The sequence below is a fragment of the Pavona decussata genome, unplaced genomic scaffold (assembly GCF_977016875.1).
Source record: "Pavona decussata unplaced genomic scaffold, jaPavDecu1.1 SCAFFOLD_37, whole genome shotgun sequence".
NCBI classification, from domain to species: domain Eukaryota; kingdom Metazoa; phylum Cnidaria; class Anthozoa; order Scleractinia; family Agariciidae; genus Pavona; species Pavona decussata.
Window position 1 is genome coordinate 2,682,412 of NW_028145459.1, and position 10,677 is coordinate 2,693,088.

The following is a 10,677-nucleotide window of genomic DNA, read 5'->3' on the forward strand; positions in this document are numbered from 1 at the left end:
ATTAAGTAATTGAAAAGTCCCTGAGATTTCTCAGTTTCATCTTGAGTATTTGTTTACTGTCGTTTGTTACTCGCTGATCAAGTGGCTTCCTTGAGAGGTTATCAAATAAGCATTTAACAGTGGAAAACGATAGCCATTAGCAGGAAACCTGTCTGGTAATCATCGGCTCATGGACGAGGAGGAATGCGCCCGACACAAGAAGAGAGATTAGCCAAAACGGAATAACTGATTGTTTGACAGGCGGAGGAAAAACCGCTTTTCTATCTGTTTATTTATACTTTAGTTTATATTTTTAGTGGGGGAAGGGGGTGCTATCCGGCTTACTTATTTGACTGTGCAGGGTGGGAAAGTGAGCATGCAAGCCTGATAACACGTCCCTACGGTCCTGGTATACTATGTGAACGGCTGGAAGCATGATATTCGGGGCCGTTTGGTTAGAAATAATAACGACGACGGCAACGACAACGCCACAAAACAATAGGTTTAATGACGAAAGACAATCGCCCTGCACGTGCGTTATGAATTTTGGTACATTTCTTTGCCGTCCTCTACAAAACAACAACGTGAAATGACCAAATTCAAGGTTTTGTGGAGAACGTGAACACACGACGGTGAAGTTTTCATTTTGTCTCTTAACTTGAACGCCACCCCTACCGATTTCGTTCCTAAGTAATTCGCCGTTTCTGTAGAAGTTGAACGAGTTGACATAATCGCGAAGTAGCATAAATGAAATAAACTCAGTATCCAAGTGACGTTTTCGCTGTCGTTGCCGTCGTCGCTGCTTAAGCTCTCTAATGTATGGTTTTAAACGGACGGCCCAAAATGATAGGAACCTGATTTGCATCAATGTCATCGGTTTTAGAACAGTGCGCAAGAGATTAGAAGTAAAGAATAAACTGCAAAGGACCACAAACGAAAATGTTGCAAGTCACACAGGAACTGTTACGTCAGAGGTTGACTAAGAGATGCAAACTTTTTTGCCGTTCAATTTATTTGTTAAATCAAATTCCGGCTTTATAAGTGGACAGGGCAGGGCTAGCTTTTAAGGGTGACGGCCCAAAGTATCAGTGTGATATAACAACTAGCCCATGTCAGAAAGAAATTCCAGCGTCCGACCAAGTGCTAACTCTGTCCCGCCCTTTGTCTCTCTTTTGGCTCACGTGCCACGCCAGTGGTCTTTGGGAAGGAAGGGGAACGAATCATCTTCAGTTTTCTTTTTCCTTTCTTTCTTTCTTTTTTCATATTTCTAACTGGTGAAGTCCCTTTACTGGACATTTTTCAATGAAAGTAGATCTCACTCAGATTAGGAAATATCGCAGATTTCGCAAACGCAAGTTAATTCACATAGGTGTTTAACACCTCCTGTTCTTTCGAATAAGAAATGAGCTTCAGTTCAAGTGTATAGGCGCGAAAAGTAATATCTTTAGAATTTCCTCCATTTGCTAAGCTTATGAAAGTTAAATTGAGTTGTCAAAATACTATTGGCTGCGGCCATAACAAATGTCCTTCAATAAAATTCTTTGAGTTCTGCCTGGAACAGAAATGAGCATGGGAAGAAAATAAGGTCCACCTGATGTCAAAAAGATCTCGGAAGGTAACTTAAAGTCGGACAGCCGAACGAAGAAAATATCAGACGCACTTTCGGCTGGAGAACAAATTTTTTTGAGGAAATAAAGAGAAGATGGCTACGTACAAGGCTGGTCTACTGCATGCTGTTCTTTATACAGCGCTCACAATATTATATTTGGGTACATCGCATTTCAGCGCCTCTCCGCCACCCCCCTCCCCCTTGGCAATTAATTTGAAGAATTTAAAAAAAAGGAAAAATCGGCGAAAACCTTAACAATCTCTACAGCAAGTCAATATATTCGATCGTGCTGTCCTTATTTGACGGACGTTCTGCTTTTATGCTGTCCTCAAAGAACGTCAATTCAGTAATACTTTTTCAGTATTGTTATTTTTTTCGTCGACTTGCTCTGATGTGCCTCCGTTAGGCTTCTCACGTACAGCATCGCTTTTTATTGTCTTTAGAAGATCAAGATTAACGAGGCCCAAAATAGCCTGCCTTGCAAGCATTTCCGGGGGTTTTATGGGCAAAAGTGGTCTTGTATCAACGTTCGCGTGACCTTTAACCGAAAAAAGCTTTTGAAAAATCCCGGATATGCTTTCTATACGGGTTAATGCATATAAATGCCCAGAAGCCTGTTTACAGTCTAGACCGCGATTCTTCGTAGATGCGATAAGCTAAAATGCAAAATCTAATCATCCTGTCCCTGTGAATGTCTAGAGCGTGTGCTTCGCTTGAACGGCCATCATCATGGTTTCTACCAGCAAACGTACCGCGATCTCGACGATCACAGAGTGAGAAAGGGGTCTGCAAAAATAGTCGAGAAGGCCAGTGACTCCTCCCTATCCAACCTTTGGTCAAGCAGCCCACCCCTCCCCGGCCCAGCTGTTTTTCGCTAAGTCCGTGGAAACCTTATCACTTAACTAAAACAGCAAAATTTTTCATAGAGAGAAAAGATCGTAATTCTAAGCAAAATTTGATCTCCTAAGCCTACCAGAAATCGTTTGCTTATTCTCAAATGACGTTTATCATTTCTGAGGGGGATAATTCTGTCAATAAGGTGTATCAAGAGCCTGGCTATATCCAAGGTATATGCTTCCCCCCAGTGGGTAATATAGGCTCCAGTTTTAGACTGAAGTTGCGTAACGACCCTAACTAGCTGCGTAGGAGACTATAATGGTATGGTTTTTGAGCCATTTTGATCTAAAAAATGGGGACTAATTTTAACCGTTTGGTCTGCAAGTCAAAAACAGGTATAGTAAGGATTTTGATAGCCTGGTGAGAAAACGGCTATTGAAAAATTGTACATTGGTCTGAAATTAGGAATCTGTCGGCACGCCCCCATTAAAAATTTCGAGGAGTATATTCCCCTTTTCCACGGGAGCATTGCCAACAGCCATTGATCGTTTGGCAGCTGTTCAATCACTGTTTAATATTATGATGTTCAATTAGATTTAGTTGATAGCCAATCAAGATAAAACCGCTAATCATTCTGGCTTTGGCAGAAATAAAAGGACCGACCCACATACTGCAAATTGGATCATGCATAATACGCAGGGAATAAATAGCTATTTTTTTGGGGGGGATTTTCTTAATTTTAAGCTGTTTTGCATGCGTTTTTTATTGGAGGGTATTTACAAATTAGGAACACTTTTTGTTTTAGTTCCCATTGAATAAACACGGCAATGAAAAAAGTGTCGAAAATAGAAACTGCAAAGATGAACTCCAGCAAGTTGCATCACCGTCCCTTGATAAACATCGGGGAGCGTAAGAGGGGGGGGGGGGGGGGAGGAGGAGGAGGGGGGTGGGGAGACTGAAAGATGTCAGCCCAAAGGACCGATGTGCTTTATGAACCATTTTGAACCACTTTCATACTGGGTATGGTCGTTTTAAGCGAGAAGCCGCGAGAGTATTTGTCGCTTTTCATCTAAGACGAAAGGAAACAAAGAGTAATCTCGAACTTATCATTCCTGATTCGGATATAATAAAGCCCGATTTACTGCTTCAGAAAGTTCAGATACTGAGTCAAGACTGAGGATGGGAAAGGATTTAAAAAACCAGGGGCCCGTTTCTCGAAGCTCCCGGTAACTTACCGGGCCTGATAAGTACATTTTTAAATGTTTTTTCGCCGATTACACAGTGAATACAGACATGGTACTTGGCCAATGTTTTCACACAATTATAAGATTTTAAAATTTAGTATTCAAAGCTAAGAAATATTGACTTCTGTCAAGAAACATTTATCACCAAAATCGGGCCCGGTAGGTTACCGGGAGTTTCAAGAAACGGGTCCCAGCTCCGGAAAACGCCAGGGTATGGACGAATGGCGTATGTTTGGTACGGTCAGGATATGAAGAAGCAAACGGCACGTGATGACATCGCCAATAAAAGAACAACATCGGGATTGCTCAGTGGGAAGACATGTTTCGTTGACAAAAATAGCAAATGAATCGTGGATAGAAAATGTAATTCCAATAATTCGTGTCAATTTATTGATCTTAAATCGTATCCGTAATGTTATGAAAATAGGCGGTCAAGCTTAAAGTTTTCGGCTAATTTTCAAGAGGAGCAAATATGCGGGTATTTAAATACCTTTAAACAAATCAATCGTTAATTTTTCTCGTTGTTTTGACATGAGACAGGTTGCTTTAACGTCAGCAAAGCTGTGAACGGAGGTCAGCTCAACACAACTAGTCGGTCATCCGATTAGCTAAAGCCGCCTGCCGAGTTAATAAAAATAAACAATTTTACAAACGTTTTAACATGTGTCAAAAATATGAAAGACAATTTACTGTTTTGTAATGGAAATCATGATAGTTTGTTGATTTTGACTTAATTTTTCGTTTGACTGTGCTGTAATTCCTTTGTGTTGGATTACAGTGTGCATGAACGTTATATATATATTTTTTTCGGAATCGTATATATAAACTACTTGATTAGTCAGGCGTTTTTAATACGAACAGTTAGCTTTTTATTATCCCTTGCCATCTTCAAACAATCTAAACATGCCTGGATAAAAAAAAGTGGAAGTAAAAGTTTATTCACCGCGCAAGTTAGAATTACAAATTAAACAAAAATACGAAGAAAAACGAAAAGTAATCTAACTGCGTTGGCATGACTATTGATAACGATGATGACGACAACGAAGACGATAATAATAATAATAATAATAATAATAATAATAATAATAATAATAATAATAATAATAATTTAACTATTTAAGCCTACCTAGACTGAGCTTTTGTTTGTCTTCTGGGGCTGAAAGAGCTGGAGGCGGATAAAGTTCTACCCCTCTGCCCTCCATACCTGCGGAAGTATAATAGCTATGAAAACGAGGTTTGGAGAATAGATAGTACGTGCAAAGCTGTTTCCTTTGAGGTCCAAAACTTCATGAAAGCGCCGAAATTGAACAAAAATTAATCAAAATGAAGGAACACTAACATCGGAGTTAAAAACATGACAATTACAGTTTCTTCACTTCAGTAAAAGGGATTTTCCATTTTTCTGAAAAAAGTGCTTGTCAGATATTGGTTGTCATGTTAACATCAATGAACACTAACCTACCACACCAAATTGTTTCCAGATAAATTTCTGTAAAAGTCCTGAAGTTTCATGCCGTTTTCTCTAATATTAAAAAAGTTATTCAAGTTCAAAGTTACCGCGGGCAGAATCCCCCCCCCCCCCCCCCCCACTCCCCGATCTAGATAGGGTTGAAAAATCTCAATGCACTTACAGCGTAACGAAACGTAAGAAAAGATGTAAAGCATTAATTAATTCAATGCTTAAAAACCTTCCGAAATAGAAAATAGACGGTTGAAACAATTGCAATAAACGATGATCCGGCTAGTGCTGGCCGCTGCAGTTGCTACAAATATGTATTTTTAAAGCCAGTCGGCCTTTAAAGCGAAAGGTGAGATCAAGTTCGAAATATTTCTATCTAACTATAAAATCTAGAATATACAATGTATTAATATAGAAAAGTGAGGAGTAGAGGAGGAAGCGTCAGAGAATAATTTGTGAAAAATAAGAAAATTTTAATATAAATGAGGCGGTGGACCCACGTATTTTCAGTCCTGTTTTCTTTCCTAAACCTGTTTTCCTCTTTTCTAAATTTTCTTGAAAGAATATTTCAGCTAGGTTCAATTAAATTTAATCGAAATTTTGAAATTACGTAAATCATCGCAACGGAGGTCTATAAAGATTTGTCAGAAGCGACGGTGTATGAATCTGTCTGAGATTGTTTGCTGAAAAATATGTGTGGAATTTCAATAATTCAGGAATAGGGAGGTCAAATAATGAGCTTACAGTTAAAAATTTTGTGGTTTGGTATTTTATCATTTTTCTGAGGGATTCAAATTTTGCGGTAAACACAAGACGTGCGAAGCTGTATCGTCCTGTTTTAGCTATCAGAGGTCGGCCAAAACCCTTCCAAGATCGATTTAATACAGATCCGCCGGCCGTACCGGGTGGTGGTATTTGAGGGAGATGGGAGCAATTCCCTTTTTGGCTTCAACGGGATATGGTATTCAGGCTCTCTGGTTACAGCCGTGATAGGAACTGAAGAGATCAGGACATTAAGTTCTCCTGACAGAACTTCCTGGTTTCATCATCTATAGGCTACAACAGGATATCCTGGTGGATTTATTATATCATGTAGTCTACTGAGTGTTAAACCAAATTCAGTGTCGCATTAAATCGTATCTACCTTTCCAAACCAATCTGTCAGAATAGGCCCCGGTATAAGTTTGCACCAGGAAAAAATTTAGTTCTGTCCTTCTTGAACGGCAAAGTTACAAACGACAAAGTATTCTGGCGTACTCAAGTAACACGGGCACGGTTTGATAGAATAAGCAACATCTTTTCACTCAGGCATCAGTGGGATGCCTCTCCCCCCCCCCCCCCCCTCCCCCGAGAGGGAAGATTCAAGGAACACTTAGGACCCATGTTCCAATTGATTCATGCCATTCATCGAAAATGTACCAGTCTAGGTAGCGAAGTCAAATGGCTAGACAAGGCCTGCGTAAGCGTTCTTATCCTGTGACGAGCGCAAAACTAACAAGAACTCACCGCACGGAGCTATAGAAGGTTAATACATTGTTCGCTAGTAGGCAAAGGTTTTTGGAGAAGAAAGAAGATTTAATTCAATAAAACAAGTCTCCACTACGGTACCGCTCCAGTAGCTCGTATTGGCGTTTCCGCCACTTGACACGTTGCTTTTGCGCCTATACAGTACCGCCATTTACGAATTACACACCAGCATACTAGACCACTGAAACTCAGACCCTAATTATATGTTGTTATTTTTTTTCTTTGATAAGATTAACGCATACTGTCTGTAACTTAGTTGATTTAAACTCGTCTGATCTTTTTATTTGAGTAATCGGCCGGGTAGACGCATTCCAAACAAAATACCCTAAAAGTCGATCTTACCTGTCGCCGATTTCTTTGCGGGCCTAAAATGTTGTTTTGAACAAAGCATTCCTTTCAAGAGCCTGTTTGTTTGTTGAACGGTCCACAATAACGGCGATGACTTCAGCGATGAAAAGGAATTTTTGTGGTTAGCTTGCTTATCATATTCCGGAGAATTGTAATATTAAACTGAGTGGCTTTAAAGTTAATCTTGTCAAGGTATCTTACCAAATTTTATTGTTGCTGTTATTGTTTTGATTTCGATAAGTTGGCGACAACATTTCAAATGAAAGGGCAGAAGCTTATTAGCGTAAAATTCCAAAAAAAACAACTGAGCCAAGCCACAAATTTAACATCTCCCATCTTCCTATTTCAAAGACTTCCAACAGTAATTATTAACGAACCCTTCCGAACATAAACCCATGGACTTTTATATAGGTTCAACTGAGCCGTTTTCATGTACATGTATTGTCAAACAACTAATTTCGAAAGCAAAATTCAGCCATCGTTTAGAAGCTCACCATCCGAAAACTAGGTCTCCTGACTGATAAGTCTTAGAAAGATGCAGTTACGACATTCTTGTTGTTGTTGTTTTTCTTCTTCTTAATTCTTTTTCTTCTCCTTCTCATTCGGTTCCTCGACTCCTTTTCATCATGATGCATTATCAATATCATAGTGATTATAATGTAATAAATAATTTATGACTATTGTTATAATGCCAGTAGTTTGATTCCTCAGCGGATCGAAGTTGCTCGCCCTCAGTCCTAAGGACACCGAGCCTGATCTACTCACTATTCTACCACGCCTTTTGCCCTTCATTATCAGGAAATAAATTTTCATTAGCGCGAAAACATTGGTCAATAAAATTAATGTATAATCAGTTTAACTAAGAAATGAAACATTTTAATTTGTGGCAGAGTCATTAAGGAGTTTTGCATCGAAAAGAAGATTCATTAAGGCCAATTAGAATAGCGTTTTATCGAAAACAACATTCTTTAGTGCGAATGAAGATTCATTAACCTAGGGTTAACGTTCCATTGCCTGAATGGAATTTCAACTTCAATAGATTTTTAGTTACGTGGTTTCTGACTATAATTTCCCAATGGATTTTATGGATGCTTAAATTTAAAAACGATGCTGTACATGTGCAAACTGGTTTCGCAGTAATGGAGCACAGAGTTCGTCGAAACCGTATCCCAATTGAGCATCGTGAAAGGATAGTTAGGGCGTTTGAAGATCCCCGCGAGAAGAGGAGAAACGTGAACACGATAATTGTCAGAAAATGTGCAGCGTGGTTTAGGTTTATGCAGACTTACATACCACGATGTTGAAATGGGGAGTTGATTGAAGGGTGGAGCTAAAACTTGCTTGATTGTTACGCTGACTGCATCTCTGTTGTAATGAATTTTTTTCCTCGTTAAAGAACATTAAGAAGCGTGTAATGTTTGTTCATTCTCTTAAAAGTTTGTTATTTCCATTAAATTGAACTGACATTCGCATTAATGAACGTTCTTCTCTATTTAAAACGCCTTATTGACGACTGAAAATTTTAAAAACTGCAAAAGCCGTGAACGAAGATCCTGCTTGCTTGTACATTGGATCTCACAGGAGATCTAATCAGCCAAACTTGAAAAATAGACGATGAGAAGTCCAAAGACTACTGCAAAGCTGACACAACGTAATATATTTTAAAACAATATTTCGGCTGGCCAAACCAGCCTTCTGCAGGTTTAGATGTTACTAAATTATAAAATGAAATTACAATATTATATTGTCTATTATGGAGGATGTTGCAATTATACATAAGAGCGGCGGAAATGACGTTTACAAGGTGGTACCAAAGGATAAGGAAATAAGTAAAATAAAATAAAAAAATTACAATTCATCACGTCTATTCAAACCGTGGGGTTCCAAGGTCCCCGCTAAATCTATAAGAAAGGACTCTCTGGCTTTTCTGATTGAATCACGTGAGGAGTGGATAACTTCAAGTGGTATTAGTTGCATGTCAGTGTGGCAGTGGTTAGGTTGAGAAAGAAAATGTTCAGAAACAGTGGTTGGTTTGGATGTAATGTTAGTTTTGTCAACTGGGCGTCTATGTTCGTTGAATCTGTCTTTGAGACGTCGCTTAGTTTCACCTATGTATTGTAAATGGCAGGGGTTACATTGTACCATGTAGATTAAATTTTGGTGTTACAGGTTATGTGTGAAGTGATGTTACGGGTTTCGCCTGTGGAAGAAAATGTATAATGTTTAAGACCGTTAGTAATGTAAGGACAAGTGGCGCAATTTTGTCCACAGCGGAAAGATCCTGGTGGTGAATTAGTGCTGTTAGGAGCGGTGACAGTCGGTAGCTGTGCTTTAACTTAAATGTCGCGAAGGTTGGAAGTGCGTCTGTAAGCCACGATAGGTGGGTGTTTAAAAACGTCCCTGCAGCGGTCGGAGGAAAGTAATATGTTAAAATGTTTGCGTAATATATTAGAGAGGTGAGGAAGTGCTGGGTTATATGTAACGACAAAAGGTATACGGTTAATAGAGTCGTTACGGTTAGTTTGCAGAGCGTCAGTGCGAGAAATATTAGCAGCTCGTAGGAATTGTGAGTCAAGGAAGGTATTATGATATCCTCGTGCGAGGAGATAAGCTTTTAATTCATTAATGCAGATTTGAAATGTAGCGTTAGTAGAACAGATACGACGGATGCGAAGAGCTAAGCTAAATGGAATAGATGTTTTAGTATGTTGAGGATGGCATGATGAACTAAGAAGATGTTGGTGTTTATCTGTAGGTTTAGTGTATAGGTCAGTTTGTATAGTGCCGTTATGTAGAGATACCATTACGTCGAGAAAAGGAACGTTAATTAATGAGTGACTGCTAGTGAACTTAATAGTGGGATGAATATTATTGAGGTAATCGATGAATATTTTAAGATGATCTAGACCTTCAGTCCAAATCATAAAAACATCATCAAGGAACCTCCACCAGGTATGGACATGGAAAGGAGCATTAGAGAGAGCGTTAATTTCGAAAATGCCGAGAAAAAGGTTAGCAAATGAAGGAGCCATCTTAGTGCCCATGGCAGTACCATGGACCTGAAGATAGTGTTGCTGATTAAATGTGAAGTTATTCATGGTCAGTATTATGCGCAAAAGGTCACAAAGTGTCTCAGTAGGAATGTGTTTGTCCGTACGAGTTTCAAGGAAATGACGGCAAGCATCAATTCCTTCGTTGTGTGGAATGTTGGTGTACAATGATGAAACGTCGAGAGTGACAAGCATGGCGTTACTAGGTAGAGTCCCAAGGTTAGAGAGTTTGTTAAGGAAGTCAGTAGTGTCTTTAATGTGCGAATCCAAGGAAGAGACGAGCGGGTTAATGTGGTAGTCAACGAATTGTGAGATGCGTTCAGTAGGGTGGCTGTTAGATGAAAAATTTAATCTACATGGTACAATGTAACCGCTGCCATTTACAATACATAGGTGAAACTAAGCGACGTCTCAAAGACAGATTCAACGAACATAGACGCCCAGTTGACAAAACTAACATTACATCCAAACCAACCACTGTTTCTGAACATTTTCTTTCTCAACCTAACCACTGCCACACTGACATGCAACTAATACCACTTGAAGTTATCCACTCCTCACGTGATTCAATCAGAAAAGCCAGAGAGTCCTTTCTTATAGATTTAGCGGGGACCTTGGAACCCC